General features: G+C 47.1%; 1 protein-coding gene across 3 annotated transcripts in view; it reads left to right on the top strand.

Annotated features, from left to right (window-relative positions):
• Positions 1-23,226, top strand: part of PHYHIPL (phytanoyl-CoA 2-hydroxylase interacting protein like) — a 384,776-nt gene that overhangs the window by 144,124 nt on the left and 217,426 nt on the right. The window lies entirely within an intron of this gene.

The following is a 23,226-nucleotide window of genomic DNA, read 5'->3' as shown; positions in this document are numbered from 1 at the left end:
AGGGATGGGAAACTAGGGGTTATATCCTCCCAAAGGCCTATGCCAGTGGCAAGACGGGTACCTGTTTAAATTAAAATTCACAGGAGACCTTAATTATTAGAGTTACTGTAGTCCTATCTAGAGGCGACCATTGCTGAAAGGTTTTTGTATATTTCAATTCATGTGAGTACAGTGAAAACATATTCTCAACAACATGCTTATTTGATCGAAACCAGAGCTTGCACTCCCCTTCATCTTGGGGCTTTGTACATGACTCTAACAAATGCAAAGCCCATAATTCAAACCTTTGCATCTGGGGGTAGGACGAGATCTCTGTGTGGTTCATTGAGCATGTTTTTCTTGTTCTCTTTCTACCTTTCTCCTTAGTCAACTGGCACCCTATTTCTTTCCTCCCTGTTGCTACAAAACTCTTCGAATTCGCTGTTACTGCTTGGGTGAAGAACTTAATTGAATCTAATTGAATTAATACAGATTCTACCTTTCTGCACATTCCCACACAGAACTCATATCTCTCGTCATTTCAAGAATAAACTACCCCAACAGCATCTACTTTGGAATGCCGGATTACCTCACCAAAAAACTACAGAGAATACTGAATGCAGTGGCAAGACTGCTCCTCAGACTCAACAAATGAGAACACATTGCACTTGCATTGAGAACCCTACACTGGCTACCAGTCAAAATGAGTATTTACTTCAAACCCCTTTGTATAGCACACAGGGAAATACACGGCCAAGGAGCAGAATTCATGCAGGGAAAAATATTTATCCGCAAACATAAAGGAACCCTGAAATCCAGCAATGCCATTCGACTTGAACCAAAGCAATACTCAAAACTTAAATTTGGCATATCAGCGTTCTCTTGCAGTTCAGCAAAACGTTGGAACTCGCACCCCAAGGAACTACAAACAACAGAAGAACACCCAAAATTAAGAAAACGACTAAAATCCTGTCTCTTTAACTCACCCACCAAAAAAGGAAACACTACTGAGAAAACAAAACACCACAACAATAAGAAAAACACCACAAACCTTTCTGAAACCAAAATGAACTGGATTGGCACGTCAAAAGAAAAGCATAATATTAACAAACCGTAAAACAAGCAATTCAACCTCATCGAAACAATGCAGCTTACAAAAACACAAAAACTTCATTCCCCAGTAACCCTACTAAAACCATTCCTACAAATTCACTTCTCATCCGCCAAATATAACACACATACTGCTTGCAAGCATAAGTCAGAAATCACACAGCAACCGGCTCCCTCAGTAAAACTAAATTTAGTGGATTGATAGCTTGTCCTGTGCGCTATTTACCAAACCTGTTGAGTTTTTTGAGTGAAAGAAAGAAAAAAACATTCAGCAGCTGGAGTCTCACATGCACACAAGATTCACAATGCAGTGAAAGTGTACTGAAAATTGTTGAAAGACTGTCTCCGCGCTTGAAACTAGTATTCACGGTAAGTAGTCTTCAACACAATTGAATTAATCATGCAGTTACACAAAAAAAGAATATAGTCCATGCAGTAAATCCAGAGTGGTATTTCTTGTATTCTGGTTGTACAATAGTCCAAAGGTATAGCAGGCACGTGTTTCGACCAGTGGGGTTGTTATCAAGGCCTCTGCGTGTGCTTGTTCTTGCTTAAGTCTCATAGACCGTTCGGTCTAGCATCAAGAATGATGTCTTTTTAATTTTTCAATACACTCTCTGAGTTCGTTCCCCGCACCCTATGAATGAGGGATTGATCCCTACACAGCCGTCCTCATCATCTGTCCTCCCCTGTGTTTGCACTCAACCCTACACACTAAATCTCCAGCACTACACCACAGACACAATAAATTCCATATAGACCGAAAAACTAAAACATCTAATCCATACCATGTAGAACCACACCAAAAGCACAGTCAAGCAACTGAAAGGTTATTGTGTGCTATCCCTCTCCATCCCAGTAACTAACCCTCCCAAACCCTACTTCCTTTTCAGAGCCCCCTCAGTGTCTGGATACCCTGAAAATGTCCGAAGTGCACAGTATAAATCTCTTTAAACATGATAAGTGTCATATGAAGAGTATGCATTTCGTCTGCATATGAATAAGATTGGAGACCAAAGTGATTAATCAATTTAGTCAAAGACCTTTTATACAGATTACACAATGAAGATGAAGGTTCACAGCTCTGCAAGCATAGGATTCTGCAGAAGATTTGGAAAGAGAAAGAAAAATATACTGTGGCGGTGACCAGGGTCATTCCAGATATTCCAGTTCTTTAAAGGCACTTCATTTATTCAGAACGAATAAGACTGCCGGAATCCTAGACTGTTAAGAGGTTATCCTAAATGGCCACAAGCACAGATTGTGTTCCTTGAGGCAATCTGGAAACCCACCTTTAAAAGGTCAAGAGCCTCATACAATGGATTACGTTCTTCACCTCAGCAGTCACAGCGAATTTGAATAGTTTTGGAGCAACAAGGAATAAAGAAATAGGGCACTATTTCACTAGGGATGGAGGGTTGAACAAAGGGGTTTTTAAAAGGAGAACAAGAAAAACATGTTTAATGAACCACACAGAATTCTTTACAGGAGTTAGGTCACAGTTGCTTGGAGCTAGTTGTAGAAGCATTGACAAAGCCAACAGTTTTTGGCTTTTATGTAAGCATGGGAAAGACATTTTTCAGTCAGTGTCATGATGGTACTGTCTGGCCAAAAGTTGTCAACAGCTGTCAAATGGTGTTAACACCTGGGAATATTATGACAGTGCCTGGCGTGTCCCTATCTAATGGCTGTACAAAAGCCAAAACGATCAGTTTTGGCAGCGTTTTATAAACAGGAATTCGGTGCAAGGAACAGATTAAATCCCACACATATTCATTACGAGTTGCCCGGTAAAAGCGGGTTCATTACCGGCATGCCGGAATGAGTGGGTCCGTGCTCGTATAAACCCGCTAACAGCGGGTGATTCCGAGTGCGCGAACACGCGCGTTCCCCCATGCCGGTAGTGGCAATACCGCCATGCCGGTAAAGGGTCTCCAACCCCCCTATACCGGCAATGCAGGGCCCGCCCATAACGTTACCGCCTCATAACAACCCCTAAATACCGGCACGGTATTACCGTGTTCCCCAAAAACGGACCCGGAAATTACGTCATCGCGCAGGAACGGGAAATGGGCCGGCGGCCATCTTTAAAAACACAATCCATTGGCATCCTCCACAACCACCAGTTCTTTCGTGTTGTTCTGTGGCAGGATAGAAGCAGGATGTCAAAGGCTACCAAGAAGGCGAACCAAAGGAAGAGAAAACAGCGTTTTTCAGACGCTGAACTAAGCATGCTTGCTGACACCCTGCCCCAGCATGTGGACACGATCAGGAGCACTGACATGAAGCATGCGGCCCAAACCAAAAAAAAAGAGGTCGTACAGAGGGTGTCCGCAGTGGGAACCACCCCAAGGAGTGAGCGTGACTGTAGGAAGCGGTGGGATGACCTCCGCCTCAGGGTGAGGAAGATCCTGGCAGATAACAGGAGGGCCGCAATGGCGACAGGTGAGACCGCCAGTACCTTCATTGACCCTGAATCCATCGAGGGTTTGGAGACCAGGAGGCGGGCGCCGCATCATCCACAGAAGAAGGTGAGTGACCCATCACATACATGTAGGCTAAACCATGATGTGGCACAAGTGATGTGGAAGTGAGACTAGGCAAGGCAATGCATATCCCAGGCCCACATCAACATATCCAATCAAGATTGTGTGGCACACCCTGCAACACACGCATGCTGAGTGCCAATCGCAATGCCAACACAAGTGCAACATGACCCAACCATGCCCATGAAACTCACCACACAGACACCATACCAATGCCATGCCACCAGCCATGCATTAATTGCCCACATGCCCCCTAAGAACACCAAATGCCACACCCCAGGAATAATTTGATGCATGAATGTATGAACATATCGCAGCGCAATACATCATAGCTGCCATGTGACACCATCACAGATGACCTGCATCTCTTCTATCCCCCGGGCACCGATGAGGAAGATGGAATGCAGGACAGGGGTGCAAGTTCATCCACTGCACGGCAAGGGACCAGGGCCACCGCCACCCCCCAGCCCAAGAAACTGCCCAGAGCAACACGCAGTGTGCCACACCGGGCAGTAACCCTGCAGGAGACACCTGCAGCCACAGTACAGAGCAGCCACCCACAACAGTGGGAGGCGTTTCCATTCCCGCTCCGCAAGCCACCACGGAAGTTGTGGATACAGAAGTGGAGAATGAGTGTGACATCATGTCCGGCACAAACCACCCCAAGCCCCATTACCAGTCTACCCAACCCTAAAGAGGCCGAGAGCATGGACGACCCCTGCCTCCACGACTCGACCTTGGAGACTCAGACATAGCCCTGTGCCCTGGACGTGGGCCCCGCGCAGGTGCCATCCTCCACCCTGCCTACCACCACCCTGCCATTCACCACCCTGCCTACCACCACCCTGCCATCCACCACCCTGCCTACCACCACCCCGCCCACCAGTACTCCTTCAGACAACGACTCCTTCGAGGCTCGTCTGTCAAGGGTTGAGGCCCGATAGGAGTCGATGCTCGAACTCATGCGGCAACAAATATCCAACGGGAATGACTCCATGAGGGCCATTGCCACAGCCATTGCAGCCAACACTGCTGCTTTGAGGCATCGACACGTGCCATGAGGGAGTGTATGGCGGAACTTACCTAGGCCTTGCTTGCGAATCTACCTCAAACGCAGTGCCCACACCCTGGGGCAGGCATGCGACTGATCATCGACACCTCCACTGCCACAACCCCTTCTACCTCGGCCCAATCGAGCCCCGTGCGGTTGACGCGGAAGAGTGCACGGCGCTTGACCATGGCACCCCCGGATCCCAAAATTGCTAAGAAATAGAGTGGGTAGACAATGACATTTTGAAAATGTACGTTGGTGAAGGGACCAGTGTTTGTTGGACATATGGGGACATCTGGGGTTTGTAGAGTGGGTGAGGGAGTTTACTTGGGTATTTTTGGGGTTTGTAGGGTGGGTGAGGGAGTTTACTTGGGTATTTTTGGGGGTTGTAGGGTGGGTGAGGGTGTTCACTGGGGGTTGAGAGGGGATTTTGTTCACATTATCACGTGTCTGGAAAATACACCCGTTGTGTGCAAGAAAATCATTAGCTGGACATACTTATTTTTGTGCATGTACATTTAATCTGTGATGTACAGTGGGGCAATTCTAACAAAACAAGTGTGCATGTCCACATGCAGACAGTGTGTCACAGGCACATTACATTTATGGTCCCTGCGTTTCAAAAGTATTCGTCAATTAGTGCTTGGCGTACAGCAGGGCCATCCCGTGCATCACGTACTGGCAGGGGGGCTCCTTCGCCTCCGTCTCCATCCCCTTCATCCTCACCCGGCCCATGCATGTCAATGTCAGGTGGCAGTGGTACATTCCTTCGGACGCACATGTTGTACAGCATGACACAGGCCATGGTGATCTTCGCCACCTTCTCAGGCCTATAAAGGAGTGCCCCACCAGACCTGCTTAGGCAGCGGAACCGCGCCTTCAACAGGCCAAAGGTCTGCTCAATCACAACACGGGTACGAGTGTGCACACGATTGTACTCCTCTTCATGGCTGTTCTGCGGGTTCCGCACAGGGGTAAGTAGCCACGGCCTCAAGGGATATCCTCCATCACCTGCAAGCCGATACAAATAGGTGTGTGTCTGAACTGCCACCTTCAGGGAGCACAGTCATGGCAGCAACTATTTGGTGTGGGCATGCACATGTCCCTGTACGTGTACAAAATAGTCACCTAGATGCAATGTATACTGTAATGAGGTGTGGTACACTGGATGGGGTTCAATAGATGATGCAGGGTGTAATCATGCATGCTCTGGCAGATGTGCTGTGGTAGTGCAAAAATATTTGGCCTCCAAATCATGCTGTATATTCTTCACTATGCATGGTCACACTAGCCGCATTGCCACTGTTGCCATCCTATTCAGTCATGCATTGCTTGCCATCACCATGGTGCCCTGGTTGTGATTCTTACTTGTTGTCATCCATATGCAATATTTGTGATATGTGGCCCAGTGATGTGTTATGCTCCGTTTGGCTGGTTCAGGTGAGGAGTGTTTAGCTCTGCATGCATTCTCCACTCACTGGCTAGTGCCACCCCGGTGCACTATTCCCCCCCTTTCCCACCCAGGTGCACTATTCCCCCCCTTTACCACCCGGTTGCAGTAGCCCCCCCCCCTTCTGCATCCACACACATCAGTACACCACAGCATGGCCATGGTCCTGTTGTGTAACTCACCGAGCAGCCATGTACGTGGTCCAGCATGTCGCTCCATGTGACGGGGTAGCGTGGAGTTGCGCAGTACCATGGCATCATGTGTGGATCCAGGAAATCAGGCGCAGCAATGTGTGATGATCTTGCTGGAGTCACATACCATTTGCACATTGATGGAGTGGTATTGCTTGCGATTACGGTACACCGCCTCTATGGCATGGGGGACTACCAATTCCACATGGGTGCAGTCGTTGGCACCAACACAATTGGGCATACCTGCCAGTGCATGGAAGCCTTTTTTGGTTTTGGCTATCTCCTGGGCAGTCCGTGGTAGGGATATATGGGTGCTTGTGTGCTTCAGGAGGGCATCCAGCACTTGGTTCAGCATGCGTGAGAATAGTGGTTGTGAAATGCCATGCAGCTGGCCCACTGTGTGTTGGTAGGTGCCTGTGGCCAGGAATTGTAGCACAGACACCACCTTTAGTAGCGGGGGGATGGCAGTGCATATTTCTATGTGGCTGGCAATGTCGCTCTGTATCATGTCCACTATGGTGGTGATGGTGTCACGGTGTCAGTGGTCACACTAGCCGCATTGCCACTGTTGCCACCCTATTCAGTCATGCATTGCTTGCCATCACCATGGTGCCCTGGTTGTGCTTGTTGTCATCCATATGCAATATTTGTGATATGTGGCCCAGTGATGTGTTATGCTCCGTTTGGCTGGTTCAGGTGAGGAGTGTTTAGCTCTGCATGCATTCTCCACTCACTGGCTAGTGCCACCCAGGTGCACTATTCCCCCCTCTTTCCCACCCAGGTGCACTATTCCCCCCCCCTTTACCACCCGGGTGCAGTAGCCCCCCCCCTTCTGCATCCGCACACATCAGTACCCCACTGCATGGCCATGGCCCTGTTGTGCAACTCACTGAGCAGCCAGGCACGTGGTCCAGCATGTCGCTCCATGTGACAGGGTAGCGTGGAGTTGCGCAGTACCATGGCATCATGTGTGGATCCAGGAAATCGGGCGCAGCAATGTGTGATGATCTTGCTGGAGTCACATACCATTTGCACATTGATGGAGTGGTATTGCTTGCGATTACGGTACACCGCCTCTATGGCATGGGGGACTACCAATTCCACATCGGTGCAGTCGATGGCACCAACACAATTGGGCATGCCTGCCAGTGCATGGAAGCCTACTTTGGTTTCGTCTATCTCCTGGGCAGTCCGTGGTAGGGATATATGGGTGCTTGTGTGCTTCAGGAGGGCATCCAGCACTTGGTTCAGCAAGCGTGAGAATAGTGGTTGTGAAATGCCATGCAGCTGGCCCACTGTGTGTTGGTAGGTGCCTGTGGCCAGGAAGTGTAGCACAGACACCACCTTTAGTAGTGGGGGGATGGCAGTGCGTATTTCTATGTGGCTGGCAATGTCGTTCTGTATCATGTCCACTAGGGTGGTTATGGTGTCACGGTCCAACCGGTACAGGGTGTGGATCTGCTCAGGGGTTAGGTTGAATGGGCTGGGTCTGGTGCGAGGGATTGGTGGCTGCCTACGAGGCGCTGGTGGTAATTGCTGGGCTTGTCTCACCCTCCTTCTCCTGCATCTCCTCTGTGCTGCCTGTTCTTGATGCTGTAGTTGTTGCTGTTGTTGCTGTAGTTGTAGCAGTATAGGCATGTCCTCCAGCGCCTTGATTGCAACTGCTAGTGGTAGCATTTTGGTGTAGGAAGGGGTGTGGTGTGTAGGTGTGCTCCTTTTGTACTGGGCCACTTTACATTGCCTACACCTGTGGGGGGGTTGTGGTGTGTGGGTGTGCTCAGTTTATACTGGCACAGCCTCCATTGACTCCACCTGTGGGGATTGTGTGCACCTGTGGCAGCTGCCTTGTATCCTGCTTGCTGTTTGCGGGTGGTCCACGATGCCTGTATGGCCGGCATCGTGCAGCCCGTGATTACCGGCTTCGAGATGCTGGTATTTGCTTGTATGCGTGGGTTGGAATTACCCCCTATTACTGGCATGCCGGTATTTGCTCCCTGAAGGGGCGCGTGTACGCGCCTATAACGCTATTAGCGGCACCGTTGTTTAGTGTCCCGCTAATACCGGTTTTGCGGGTCAGAATGCAACGGGACGGTAAACGATGCCGGTATTACCATACCGCCATCGTTTTTGCCTTACCGGCATACCTAGTAATGAGACCCATTTAAATCAAATGCCTGATTTCACACTTGGTTGAGACATTTTTAATCAACCAGGAGCTGCTCTATAGCTGCAAATTTACCATTACCGTACAGAAGACTGCTTAGAAATAAGACAGGCTTATCCTTAAAGGCATGGTCTAGTAAAATGTTTTATTGTCCCTACGGGTCGGCCATGTTTTTTTAAGCCTAAGTGGCTCGATTTTAGAAAACTTTCCTATGGACCTTACCTGAGTTTTCGTCCATTAAACACACGCGAAAACAGGCACCAGGGAGCTGCCATTTTGTGATAATCCTATCATTTCCCCCATCGCCCTGGCTGACCTGCTTTTGCGGCACTAAATCATATCCCCCGCCCCTGAGCCTGTCATCAGCAGACTTCTACCGCCCATTTCCCAACGCCAAAGCACGTCTTGTGTCAACATTCGCTGCGCTTCAGCTGATGACGTGTCGCCATGGAAATGGCCGGACGCCTCTTTACTCAATAAGTATAAACAGACCGTTTCACAACACACAGCAGCACATTTTCGATTCCATTCCTCTCTCTGTGTTACTTAGAGTATTTTGTGACTCGTTTCTGTGCTCTGGTCAGCTACCTTCGCCGCTTGTAGCCCGTGTGAACACCTGTACCATCTCAGTAAATTATTTTACTTTGTTTACCACACAATGGCTACAATAATGCCCTACATGTACGAGCCTGAGTATACCGAGGAGGAACTAGTGGAAAGGGAAGCACGCGAAAACGATGGGGATTCGGACGACAGTAGGCAGGACGAATCAACAGATGAAGAGCCTGGGCCTAGTCGCATGGACGGCTTCTCCACCTGGTGCACATGCAATCAGTGCGTGCTAATGCCAACCGAGGAGGAGAACTGCTGCTGCCGAGAAAACTCGGGATGCCTGGCCTACATTTCGGAAGACGAGCCACGACCGCAATGCATCACCGAGCTGCCAGACTTCAGGGCAGCCTGCCTCACACGGGCTGTGTTGAGAATAATGATGGTGCTTATGCACAAACCTCACGCAACTGTTCGTCCTCGTAATCCGAGTAACGAGTAAGTATACTCTGCTTTTCATGCCACTCCTATTTCATGTGCTTCTACTATATCCAAAATTACATCTACATATCATTGTAACGCAAGTAAGTCGTTCAATAGTGTGCATTGTCTAGATAGCATTTGTCTGTGTAGAATGCCATTAGTTACAAGAATTGTCATTGACAACAAACGTTTATTAAACTTATCTTGGTCATTTAAAAACAGTGTGTTTCATTCCTTTTCACAGGTGGTACAGGCTGGTGGCCTATCGTTCCTTTACATGGTGGCTCTACGGGAGGCTTGGACACTGCGTTCGAAGACTGATACCCGCCTGTGCCGTTCGTGCCATTAAAGAAACGTTCCCAAGTGACAGCGGTCAGTACATGGGATTTTCTCTCGCTGTGCTGCAACCTGACCTGTATAATCTTTAAAGTCTTTTATTTTTGTGTCATGAAAATAAGATACAAAATAAAACACCACATATATTTTAACAACGGTTGTTTCGATTTTTTAAATGAATCAAGTGTGTCTCCATTCAAGGATGGACGTCAGACATCTGTGCTCCGAATGGGTGAAGGTCTGGTCGCTGTGAAGCAGGGTGGTCACTATCTATCTAAGCTAACATAACATATTCTCGATAATGCATGCACTAAATAGCACTTGTTCAAAGTCTTTCAGTAGGTTATGTCTCTATAAAAGTGTAACGCTCACCTGATTCCCGCAGAGGCGCCGGTCTTGACTGGGTGAATGCCGTATCTTCAAAGGTGATGTGTAAGACACGGTTGGCTCTTTGGGCTGGACCTCTGTGCACTGTATGTCTGACTCGAAGAGTAAGAAGTCTGCAGATAGAAAATATGGGATTAATGAACTGGGGTTATTGGGTGCCTCTCTCCTCTTCCCTTTCTCTTCTCCTGTAGAACCCCAATGGTTAACGCCCTCACCTTAGGTAAGTGAACGCCGAGCTCTCCATCTGCCTCGGGGCAGGGTGCCGTAACCAGTTTCTTCACTGGATAAGGGTGCCGGCCCCTTGACCTCAGAGGACTGCTGTCCGTCGTTAACTGCACGAACGGTAAGTTCTGGGCACTTCAAATGTCTTAAAAGTCTTTTGTAATGATATCTCTTGTTTTGCAGGGTTCCAGCGATGGTGGATGGCGGGCTGATGAGAGTTGAGGATCGAACCCGCGTGAGGAATAGAAGCGCCTGGAAGCACGTAAGTAAGCGCTTGTAGCCTGCTTCACGATGCGCACTAACTGTCCCTTTTATCTTGCAGGTACAAGTTCAGAGCTTTAGAGAAGCTGAAGGGTGCTGGAATACCCACTGGATTCGGCGTGGGAAGGAGTAAGGGCACGTGAGTAATAAAGTTGCCCAATGTCTTTAAACGCACCTTCTTTTGTCTTTCAGATGCGGGATGCAGCGCCGAAGGCCTCCGGAGCGTGCGAAGAGCTGGTAAGCTTTTGTCTTTCAGATGCCGGAATGCAGTGCGAAGACCTCCGGAGCATGCGAAGAGTAGGTAAGCCTTTGTCTTTCAGATGCCGGAATGCAGCGCGAGGCGTTGGTGACAGCCGATGGACCAGGTAAGAGATGCGCTGCCACTGAAGACCGTAGTGCTAACCTGTTCTTTCTTTGTCTTTACAGGTGCTGCTGAAGACTGGATTCCAGGATGGTAAGCCTTTGTTCCATTGGGCCCAGGATCAGAAGCAGAAGACACGATGAGCGTTCTGCTGCAGAGAATGCAGAATAACGCAAAGCAAGATTCATCCATCGGGTGTGGTTTAAATAGCCTCCTGTAGTGCTTAGGTGTCTCCTACCACAGCCTCGCCTAGGTAAGAAAAGAGTTCCTGCTTTCCAGAAGAGTTCCAGTGTTCTGAACCTAGGGAGTGGCTCCTGCCCCACCCAACAGGAAAAGTAGTCCCAAACAGAAGAGAATCAGGGGCTCAACTGGCAGGTAAGTAAGCAGCATGGTCTGCTGCAGGTAAGTCCACCCAAGCATTATGAGCCCGGCGCTTCCAGCACTGGGACTGGGCATCTTTATGAGCCTGGTGCCACTGGTGCCAGGACAGGGTCCAAAAGGTCCCAATTGGGACTGGCTGGCACTCGGAACCGGGGTTATGGGTCTGCTTCCAAGGGAGTCGGGCAAGTCCTGATCTTTTGGAAGCAGAGAACATGACAGCACCCACCCTCAAGGCCCCTCCCAAACCGGGCTTCTCCGGGGGTTTGGGCTTGTTAGGAAATGTTTGATGAAATCTTTTGATTAGACGAGGGGCGTGGACATATTCTGCAGGTTCCCAGGATCTTTCTTGGGGACCGTAGCCTTTCCAGTCAATCAGGTAAAATAGTTTAGATTTGGAGATCTTGGAATCCAAGATGCTTTTGACTTCAAACTCGAGTTCTCCATCAACTAGAATAGGTTTTGGAGATTTAGTTAGTCGGGTTTGAGGTTGCACGGGTTTTAATAGAGAGACGTGGAAGACCGGATGTATCTTCATGTGAGGGGGCAAGTCCAACTTGACCGCTACTGGATTTACTATGGTAGTGATGGAATAGGGACCAACGTATCTTGGGTTGAATGTGCGTGGTCCTTTTAGAGGTAGATATTTGGTGGATAACCAGACTTGATCTTGGGGGGCTTCCTTCCGATGTTGGTCTGCTCCTTTCTTGTATTGTTCTTTAGCCCTTTGAAGGTGAGAAACGGCTTCCTTAAAGGCTTGGGTGATTGTAGAATGCAGGTGGTCTACTGCTGGTGTTCCAAGATCTTGGAGTGGATCCAACTCCGAGGTTCGAGGGTGACTACCGTATAAAAGAAAAAACGGGGTCTTCCCAGTTCCCGAGTGGACAGAGTTATTGTAGGCATATTCAGCTATCCACAGGATATCTTTCCAAGTTTTTTCAGTTTGTTGTAGCATGCAGCGCAAATACTGTTCCAGAGTTTGATTGGTCCTCTCGGTTTGTCCGTCGGTTTGGGGGTGGTGGCTGGTCGAAAGTCTCACATCAATTTGAGCCGACCGACAGCAACTTCGGCAAAAATGAGAAATAAATTGACTACCTCGATCCGAAATGAGAACTGAAGGAAAACCGTGCAGTCGGACGATGTTTTCGAGGAATTCTAGGGCCAGAGTAGTTGCTGTTGGTAAGCCTTTGAGTGGAATGAAATGCGCCATCTTGGAGAATAGGTCCACGATTACTAGGATCGGATTGTATTCGGAGCATGGAGGTAGATCGGTGATGAAGTCCATAGAAAGCGTATGCCAAGGGCGAGGTGGGATGTCAATAGGGCGTAAGAGGCCGGCTGGTTTTTCCTTTTGACTCTTGTTTTGGGCGCATACTCCACAGGACATTATAAAGTCTCTGATATCTTTTTTCCAAGACGGCCACCAGAAGTAGCGCTTGATCTTTTCCGAGGTCTTGGTCATACCGGGATGTCCTTCCATTAAAGAATCGTGATAACAAGAGATTACCTTTTTCTGTAAATCTGTGCTGGGCAGGTATAACCGTTCTTGGAAATATAATAGGTTGTCCTTCACCGTAAAGTCCTTTCCCTGCAGATGCCAATTCTGTATGTCTGCTGGAGTTACCAGTAGCCTGGCTTTATCCTTAACTTCCTCTATGGATTGTGTGGCGATTACACCTAGAATTCTTTGTTCGGGAACGATAGGTACAGGTTTAGGATTGATCAAATGTTCTTCCACTCCCATCCGAGAAAGGGCATCAGCTTTACCGTTTTTTGTACCAGGTCGATAGGTAATTATAAAGTCAAACTCGGCAAAGAATAGTGCCCAACGGAGTTGCCTAGAGGATTGAGCTTTTGCGGTTTTCAAATATTGCAGGTTTCGGTGATCTGTAATCACAGTAACGGTGTGTCGGGCCCCCAGAAGATAATGCCGCCAAGCCTTAAAGGCGGACTTGATAGCTAGAAGTTCCTTATCAGTAATAGTGTAATTGATTTCAGGAGGCGAGAATTTGCGGGACCAAAATGCCACGGGATGCAACTGATTGGTTACTGGGTCCTTTTGTGATAGAACTGCCCCCATGGCAAGGCTCGAAGCATCAGTTTCAACGATGTAGGGGAGTTCTGGGCGAGGATGTTTTAAGATCGGTGCAGAGATTAATCTAGTCTTCAAATTCTGGAAAGCTTGTTCCGCCTCGGTAGACCATTCAAAACGTTTGTTTTTCTTTAACAAGGCGGTGATGGGCTGGACTATTCGAGAGAATTCGGGGATAAACCTGCGGTAAAAGTTAGCGAAGCCTAACATGCTTTGAACACCTTTTACGGAGGATGGCGATGGCCATTTGAGAATTGCATCGACCTTCTTTGAATCCATACGCACTCCGCTAGGTGATAATATGAATCCCAAGAATTCAACTTCAGTCACGTTGAAAACACATTTTTCCAACTTAGCGAAAAGTTTGTGTTGACGCAATCTCTCGAGGACCATTTTCACTTGTTTCCGATGTTCAGTTTCCGATGAAGAATAAACGAGGATGTCATCAATGTAAACAACAACACACACATCTATGAGCTCGCTGAGGACATCGTTCATAAAATATTGAAAGGCGGCCGGGGCATTGCAAAGTCCGAAGGGCATGACCTGATATTCAAATAGCCCATACTTGTTGTGGAAGGCCGTCTTCCATTCATCGCCTTCTTTTACTCGTACCAAGTGGTAGGCTCCTCTAAGATCCAGCTTTGTATATATGCATGCTTTTCTGACTTGGTCCAGGAGTTCAGAGATCAAAGGTAACGGATATCTATTCTTAACGGTGATCTGGTTCAGGGCGCGATAATCTATACAAGTTCTAAGGTCCCCTTCTTTTTTTGGAACGAAGAACAAAGCTGAGGAAGCAGGGGACTTGGAAGGACGAATAAACCCATTCGCTAGGTATTGATCCAGGTATTGTCGGAGGTGAAGATTCTCAGGCTCGGTGAGGGCATAAATTCTACTACAAGGAGGAGTAGATCCAGGTATCAGGTCTATCTGGCAGTCATAAGACCTATGAGGAGGTAGAGAGTTAGCCTGATCCTTCCGGAAAACATCTTGGAATTCTAGGTATTCAGGAGATAACTGGGTTGCTGCCAGTGCAACACCAGGTCGAGGGTGACAAGTAGAGACACATTCTGGAAACTGAACCGTTCTTGCTCGCCAATCGATCTGAGGATTGTGCTTCTCTAACCAAGGAATTCCTAGAATAATCTGGAACTGAGGGGCCTTGATCACATCGAACACGATCTTCTCATGGTGTCCATCTTGACTTACTAGCGTCACTTCTTGGGTGGTATGCGTTACTGGTCCGGAGGCTATCTCCGTACCATCCACCGTAGTAATGACGTCCTTTACAGCCTTTGGACAAAGAGTCAGATTCATCCTCAAAACCATTTCATGATCCACATAATTGCCGATGGCACCGCTGTCGACGTAAGCTTCAATCGCATGTAATCGATCCAGATGTTCAGGGCTAATGAGGACCATAGGTATCACGAAATGCGAGGTCACGGAACTGGTTTTAACGCTCGGCAAGAGGACCTCTATTCTTGTCGGGCAAGGTCGTTTCCCTGCTCAGAGTTTGTGACCCTGGTAACTGCAGCTCCTACTGCCTTCTTGGCTGGTTTCACCGGACAGTCTCGAAGAAAGTGCCCCGAGTTTCCGCAATAGAGGAATAATTGCAGCTGTTTTCTCCTTTCCCGCTCCTTTTGTGTTAGTGGTCCTTTCAGGCCCCCTATTTGCATGGGTTCCCCGGAGTCTACTCCTTTGGTAGGAGTTGGTGCTTTGGAAAATACTCGAGCATCAAACTTGGAACTATCGGCCTTCCTGTTCTGCAGTCTGTGGTCAATTTGAACGACTAAGTCAATATAGTCCGAACAGTCTTGCGGGGGATTCACTACTTGGGCTAACACATCTTTGAGCTCTCCACGTAGACCTCTATAAAACAGCGTAATCCTTTTGCCCTCAGGCTATCGAGTTTCCACTATCAGTCTGTTGAAAGACGCAATATAAGTCAAAAGGTCTTGATTACCCTGTCGCAATGAGAGGAGCTCATTGTCCAAGGCCTGCCCCTGTGAATGTCTTGCAAACAGTTTTTCCATACTGAGCTGAAAAGCTTGAAAATCATGGAGAACCGGATCATCTTGATTAACTAGAGGGATCGACCAGTCTGCCGCATTGCCACTAAGGTACGAAAGCACGAAAGCTACCTTAGCTTGATCAGTTGGAAAGGCTGCTGGCCGGCATAAGAAGTGCAACCGGCACTGATTAATAAATACTGCAAACCTCTTTGGGTCACCAGAAAATCGTTCGGGCGGAGCCAGAGGTACATTCCCAGGTAGGTTGATCTGCACTGGGTTTGTAGAGGATGTTGAAAGAAGATTTGCCCCTGATGCGGGTAACGGAGTTTGTCCGGCTTGTGACTGTAGCAATTGTCTAGCGAGATCGTCTGTTCGCTCCTTGGAAATGATCAGTTCCCTTCTTAGTGCATTCGTTTCCTGACGGGCTGCATGCACTTCTGCTCTTAGTTCCCCAAGTAACTGGGCTAGCTGGTCGGTATCCGAGGTTTCCATAGCGCCTGGGTGGGAGTTTTGCGGTAGGCTTTGCGTTCTGTAACACTCACCTGATTCCCGCAGAGGCGCCGGTCTTGACTGGGTGAATGCCGTATCTTCAAAGGTGATGTGTAAAACACGGTTGGCTCTTTGGGCTGGACCTCTGTGCACTGTATGTCTGACTCGAAGAGTAAGATGTCTGCAGATAGAAAATATGGGATTAATGAACTGGGGTTATTGGGTGCCTCCTCTTCCCTTTCTCTTCTCCTGTAGAACCCCAAAGGTTAACGCCCTCACCTTAGGTAAGTGAACGCCGAGCTCTCCATCTGCCTCGGGGCAGGGTGCCGTAAGCAGTTTCTTCACTGGATAAGGGTGCAGGCCTCTTGACCTCAGAGGACTGCTGTCCGTCGTTAACTGCACGAACGGTAAGTTCTGGGCACTTTAAATGTCTTAAAAGTCTTTTGTCATGATATCTCTTGTTTTGCAGGGTTCCGGCGATGGCGGATGGCGGGCTGATGAGAGTTGAGGATCGAACCCGCGTGAGGAATAGAAGCGCCTGGAAGCACGTAAGTAAGCGCTTGTAGCCTGCTTCACGATGCGCACTAACTGTCCCTTTTATCTTGCAGGTACAAGTTCGGAGCTTTAGAGAAGCTGAAGGGTGCTGGAATACCCACTGGATTCGGCGTGGGAAGGAGTAAGGGCACGTGAGTAATAAAGTTGCCCAATGTCTTTAAACGCACCTTCTTTTGTCTTTCAGATGCGGGATGCAGTGCCGAAGGCCTCCGGAGCGTGCGAAGAGCTGGTAAGCTTTTGTCTTTCAGATGCCGGAATGCAGTGCGAAGACCTCCGGAGCATGCGAAGAGTAGGTAAGCCTTTGTCTTTCAGATGCCGGAATGCAGCGCGAGGCGTTGGTGACAGCCGATGGACCAGGTAAGAGATGCGCTGCCACTGAAGACCGTAGTGCTAACCTGTTCTTTCTTTGTCTTTACAGGTGCTGCTGAAGACTGGATTCCAGGATGGTAAGCCTTTGTTCCATTAGGCCCAGGATCAGAAGCAGAAGACACGATGAGCGTTCTGCTGCAGAGAATGCAGAATAACGCAAAGCAAGATTCATCCATCGGGTGTGGTTTAAATAGCCTTCTGTAGTGCTTAGGTGTCTCCTTCCACAGCCTCGCCTAGGTAAGAAAAGAGTTCCTGCTTTCCAGAAGAGTTCCAGTGTTCTGAACCTAGGGAGTGGCTCCTGCCCCACCCAACAGGAAAAGTAGTCCCAAACAGAAGAGGATCAGGGGCTCAACTGGCAGGTAAGTAAGCAGCATGGTCTGCTGCAGGTAAGTCCACCCAAGCATTATGAGCCTGGCGCTTCCAGCGCTGGGACCGGGCATCTTTATGAGCCTGGTGCCTCCGGCGCCAGGACAGGGTCCAAAAGGTCCCAATTGGGACTGGCTGGCACTCGGAACCGGGTTTATGGGTCTGCTTCCAAGGGAGTCGGGCAAGTCCTGATCTTTTGGAAGCAGAGATCATGACAAAAAGTCACACATATATCTATACTAACAATTACCATTGGATTATACAGGCCGAAGTGTGGGTCTGTGCTCACAAGAATCTCCGGTATGTGGCATTGGTTATTGATAAGCAACGATATACTATCAAAGGCGGTTCGCGCCAGTGGATGAGCGCTGGCATGGGGGGCTGTCAGGGGCGCGAAAGGCCAAGATGCCAAACTGCATGTACATTTCAAAAGGTATCCCACGCCAAGGGGCCATCGGTCACATGGCCTCCTCAGACCCCGTGTCTCCAGCCAGGCCTCCCCTTGAAGCAGGCCGCCCCCCTGCAATCCACATAAGTGTGTCCCCATTCAGCAGTCTTCCTGTGCCTTATATGCACGCCGCAGGCACATCCATCCCACCCCCCTCTATCAAAGGGGGTTCGCACCGGGGATGAGCGCTGGCATGGGGGGCTGTGACGGGCGCAAACGGCCAAGGTGCCAAACAGCATGTACACTTCAAAAGGTATCCCACGCCCAGGGGCCATCGCTCACATGGCCTCCTCAGACCCAGTGTCTCCAGCAAGGCCTCCCCTTCAAGCAGGCCGCCCCCCTAAGACCACGACATACATACGTCATTCATTCACAAACACACCCCTGTTTCTAATACTTTATAAACCACTTGATATGTCTCATGAGAACATCTTTGTGCTTTTCAAGTCAACTCCTGGACGTGCTACCTGGCAACCACTGAGATCTACGCCAATCTGCTCGTCGTCGTGCTATCCGTGAACTTCTGTGACCGCTTAGAGCAAACCCATCAGTGTGCTACCTGTGGCCACCCACCTATTCTCCTGCAACATACTGCTCTGCTTGCTGAATCCAACTGTTTGTTGGTTAAGGTAAGGCCATTTATCCTAGTCATATTTGTCATCGAATTGCATCCTTCGGGGGTCCAGTCTATTATGTAAGCATGTTTCCTTCTCGTGCAAGACAGAACATCCAAGGGACGAGTCACATGTTCAGATTTTAGTCACATCATTTATACATTTCTGCAACTTATGCAAATACTAAGCCGCACATAATGAACTGGTATAGTTCCGGCGACCAAAACAAACCTTGCATTGATCATTGTATAATTCATTTACTTTTGTATCAAATCTTTATTCTTGAAGATTGTATAATAATGTCGATATTTACTTTTCAGATTTATCAACAATGCCTGCCTGTTCGATTAGCGGTTGCCCTTCGAAGACCCATGCGAAATCTGAAGGCACTACAATGCATGTATTCCCGAAAACTGTTGATCGAATAAGAGAATGGGTCAGACATTGCGGATATCCACTGGATGAGCTGGAAAGTAGAGTCCAACAAGTCTTACAGGACAAGAGGGGTGATCGATACCGCATCTGCAGCCGGCATTTTTCCTTGGACATGTACACAACATCTTGGGCAACAAAGAAGAATAAACTGCGAGCAACACGGAAATTGCTCGAAAACGCTATTCCCACTCTAAAAGTCCACATTCCGCCAGCGGTGAGTCAAGTGTCCGGATTTAGCTTTAGGCCTTGCGGTAGTGTGTAGGTAGCCGAATGGATTAATTGATATTGTAGGTGTTCTATCACTTGTAATAATTTCGATATTGATATGAGTGTATAGTTTTTTAAATAATGATATTTATCAATATATTCTTTTTCGATTTCATAACCCACAAACGCAATGTATATATATGGGAACAGGGAACTGTGCTGTATTGAGCATTTTTCAAGTATTCTGTTGCCTTACATGGCTATTTTTAATATTGGCATTTCATTATCAATCATTAATTTACCTTTACAACTTCTTGACTATCCCTTGAATCTGAAGCAAGAACATTCTACATCCTTGACCTGGTCGCAGTTATCAACCACTTCTAGCGCGTATCAGGTAATCTTACTAGGCTAATCCGCTACAGACTTGTTTTATGCATGTCTAGTAATAGTTTTATTCTATTGTGTAATTATTTTACCGAATGTTTGGTTAGTGCTTTCCAATTGATATACACCTTAGTTATCATCCACTGGTGTTTGTTTTCAGTTATAATTAGTGTTATCCATACTAATGCAAGTACTGTCTTTCAGGGAGATGCTGAAGCGCCCGCCACATCTACAACATTTCTAGATGTTCTTCACCAGCAGGAGGTATGGATACTGACAGCTCCATCGAGCGTCATCATCAGAGCTGGAATTCTTGTCGTTTGATTGTTCTACACAATGTTTCATTCGTGGTTAGCCGTTGATATGTACCTGTGCTGTCGACCCCAGGTGTGTGTTATGTTTTCACTATTGTAATCCTCACTAATGCAAGTACTATGTTTCAGGCAGTTAGCGTCAACCCCTGCACTTGATGCAGAGCCTGACATTCAAGTAATTCCAGGGGAAGTGGAAGCGGGACCATGCGTATACGAAACGGCGCAACAGCTTTCGGAAGTGCGCACTACATTTGTAACATCCATAGATATTCTTCAGCAGCACGAGGTATGGATACTGACAGCTCCATCATGCGTGATCATATAACGTGATTCAATTTGCTATACTTTCTTCCCTATTAACGCAAGTGCTGTGTTTCAGGGAGACGACAAAGCTTCCACTACAATCACAACATCCAATTTAGATGATGCAGATGTAAATAAATCGGAGAAATAAGTCGATGAAATGTGATCATATTTAGATTTCCTTGATTCTTTTAGACAATGCATCATTTGTTTTTATCTCTTTATATGTACCTGTGCCTTCGACTCCAAGTGTGTGCTATGTTTCCAATATTGAAAACCATACTAATGCAAGTACTGTGTTTCAGGGAGACGGCAGTTCTTCCACTACAATCACAACATCCCATTTAGATGATGCAGATGTAAAGGAATCGGAGAAATAAGTTGATGAAATCTGCATACCTATATTTTCCTTGATTGTTTTATTTAATGCATCATTTGTGGTTATCTCTTCATATGTACCTGTGCCGTCTACCCCAAGTGTGTGTTATGTTTCCAATATTGAAAAGCATACTAATGCAAGTACTGTGTTTCAGGGAGATGCGGATGCCTCCTCTCCAATACAACCATTCATGGCAGTCATACAGAGCCAGAGGTATGGATACTGACAGCTCCATCGAAATAGATCATCACTGGTCGAATACTTGTCGTTTGATTGTTGCACACAATGTTTAAATCGTGTTTGGCTATTGAGATGTACCCGTGTGTTCGTCCTCACGTGTGTTTTATGCTAACAATATTTTGATACATAGTAATGAAAGTACTATGTTTCAGGGAGACGATGGAGCCTCATTCCGTGCTGTCTATGCGGATACAGAAAAGATAGTTGTTGCAGCGCAAGAGGAAGGGAGGACACGCGGAAACGAATCGGAGCTACAGCGTGCAGATGTTGAAGGTCGAGTCAAAAAAGTTGCAAAAAAAAAAAACAAAAAAGGTTAGTTACAAACAGTTCATAACTTTAAAAAAATGTTTGTGCTGGGGACTATTTTATGTTTTTTTTCCAGTCAATTGGACTACACTTTATCTTGTGTTTAAACTGAACATCCCTTTTCCAATCTCTCCTCCAGTTACCCGTGGGTGTCAGAACTATACATACACAGACAGTGAAGCGAATGAGAGATGTTGCTTGCCAGACCATGTACACTATGGAGGAACTATTAATTGAGGCGAGGCGTGTTAAGGCTCGAGATGCTCATGTCCAATGGCCAGAACGTGAACTGTGTTTGGAGACTACAGCAAAGTTGCATTGGACCATAGCTACAGTGCGACCGCACCACCACAAGAAGATGTTATTGAATGTATTGAAGATAGCTCTGAAGTAGTTGCAGATCAATTCACACAATCTACACCCGCTAAAAATTTGCCACCCAAAAACCTGTCGACATTGTTGTGTTCTCCCATCAATGTTGAAGTAATAGATGTCGAAATGACAGAGAATGAACCAGCCGCAGTATCCATAGACGCATCAGAACTTGATATCAGTGATATTACTTTCCAATGTGTTGAAATCTCCACAACGTCACAGTCCGAAACAAAGTTGACGCAGGAAGACAGTCTAATGAAAGAGAGCAAATACATTGTATTCGACAGTTGTTTGATGGAAATTATAAGTATGCTGAAATGTGTGCATTCCATTAGAGGGAAAGTATGTGGGAAGCCATTGATTAATGTGACTCGTCAATTAAAAGGCAGTAACGTCAAAATAAATGCTGCCAGTAGATTAAATCATAGGTTCTCATGGTCTACACAACCGATGCTGGGGAAACTGCCAGCAGGCAATCTACTGTGTGCAGCTGCATCAATTTTTAGTGGCTCCAGTTTTAGAAAGTTAGAGGCTTTCTTTCAGTTTGTAGGACTCCATTTAATTTCTAAAGCGCTGTACTGCATATACCAACGTGATTATCTGTTTCCGGCCATTAGTGATGCTTGGAAAATTGAACAATTGTCTCTAGCAAGTACATTTGAAGGCAAACGATTCAGGCTAGCCGGCGATGGACAGTGCGGCAGCCCTTGATTTTCTGCCAAGTACTGCACCTACCACTTTCAGGACATGGATAGTAAGAAAATTGTGAGTTCGGTGGTCGTACAGGTAACACAATGTACATCGTCAGTGGCCATGGAGAAACTAGGATTTATAAAATCAGTGGAATATCTACAATCAAGGGGAATGCACATCGACCTCATAGCCACGGACAGACACGTTTCAATTGCCAAGACCATGAGAGAGCAGTTCCCACATATTAATCATCAATTTGACGTATGGCATCTTGCTAAATCAATCAGTAAGAAAATCTCGGCTGCAGGAAAAAAAAAAAGGTTTTGAAAGTATTTTGCAGTGGTCCCATTCTATCACCAACCATCTTTGGTGGAGCTCAAAAACTTGTGAAGGGTCAGTGGAAATACTACTTGAAAAATGGTGGTCACTGATGCACCACTGTACCAACGTTCACCGCTGGACAGCAAATCAACATTTCCACCAATGTGAACATGGCCCTTTGTCCCCAGAGGAGGCACGGAAGAAGAAGTGGTTGATTCCATCTTCACCGACACACAAAGCCATTGAGAAGATTGTTTTCGACAAAACTCTATCAAGAGATTTGAGAGGACTGACAGAATTCTGTCACACAGGAGATTTGGAGGTGTTCCACAATATGTGCCTAAAGTACAGGCCAAAGCGTTTGCATTTTAGCTTTCGGGGCATGAAACACCGCACTATACTAGCGGTCTTAGCCAATAACAGAAATGTCGGACGTGAACAATCTAGGACTAGGGGTAAAGTAAGGATGCCTCCCTACACTAAGGTGTTTTCAAAACGAAGTAAGCAATGGGTGATCAAACCAGTCTATGATGAAATGCAGTTCGACTTTGTGAAAGGCCTTATTGTTGCTGTGTTAGAGAAGGACAGATATGGAATTTTGGACGTTTCTGTGCAGAGCAGTGATCCATTGCCACCGAACATTGCGACTCTGCCATGCCCACCCGAAGCACAGCTGGTTGTGAAGTATAAATCCCGGTTTAAATAATTGCAATACGATTGTCTTTTTGTAAATAAATGTTATTGTACAGTGTACCTGTAACCCTAACCCCTACCTTCACCATCATGGGTGGCGAACAAACTGGGTGTCATCTTTGAATTCTCTATATTCACCTCATATATGTGTATG

Source organism: Ambystoma mexicanum, chromosome 8 (assembly GCF_040938575.1).
Source record: "Ambystoma mexicanum isolate Mex_15411 chromosome 8, UKY_AmexF1_1, whole genome shotgun sequence".
NCBI lineage: Eukaryota > Metazoa > Chordata > Amphibia > Caudata > Ambystomatidae > Ambystoma > Ambystoma mexicanum.
Note: the sequence above shows the minus strand (reverse complement) of the source record. Positions and strands in the feature narration are given on the sequence as shown.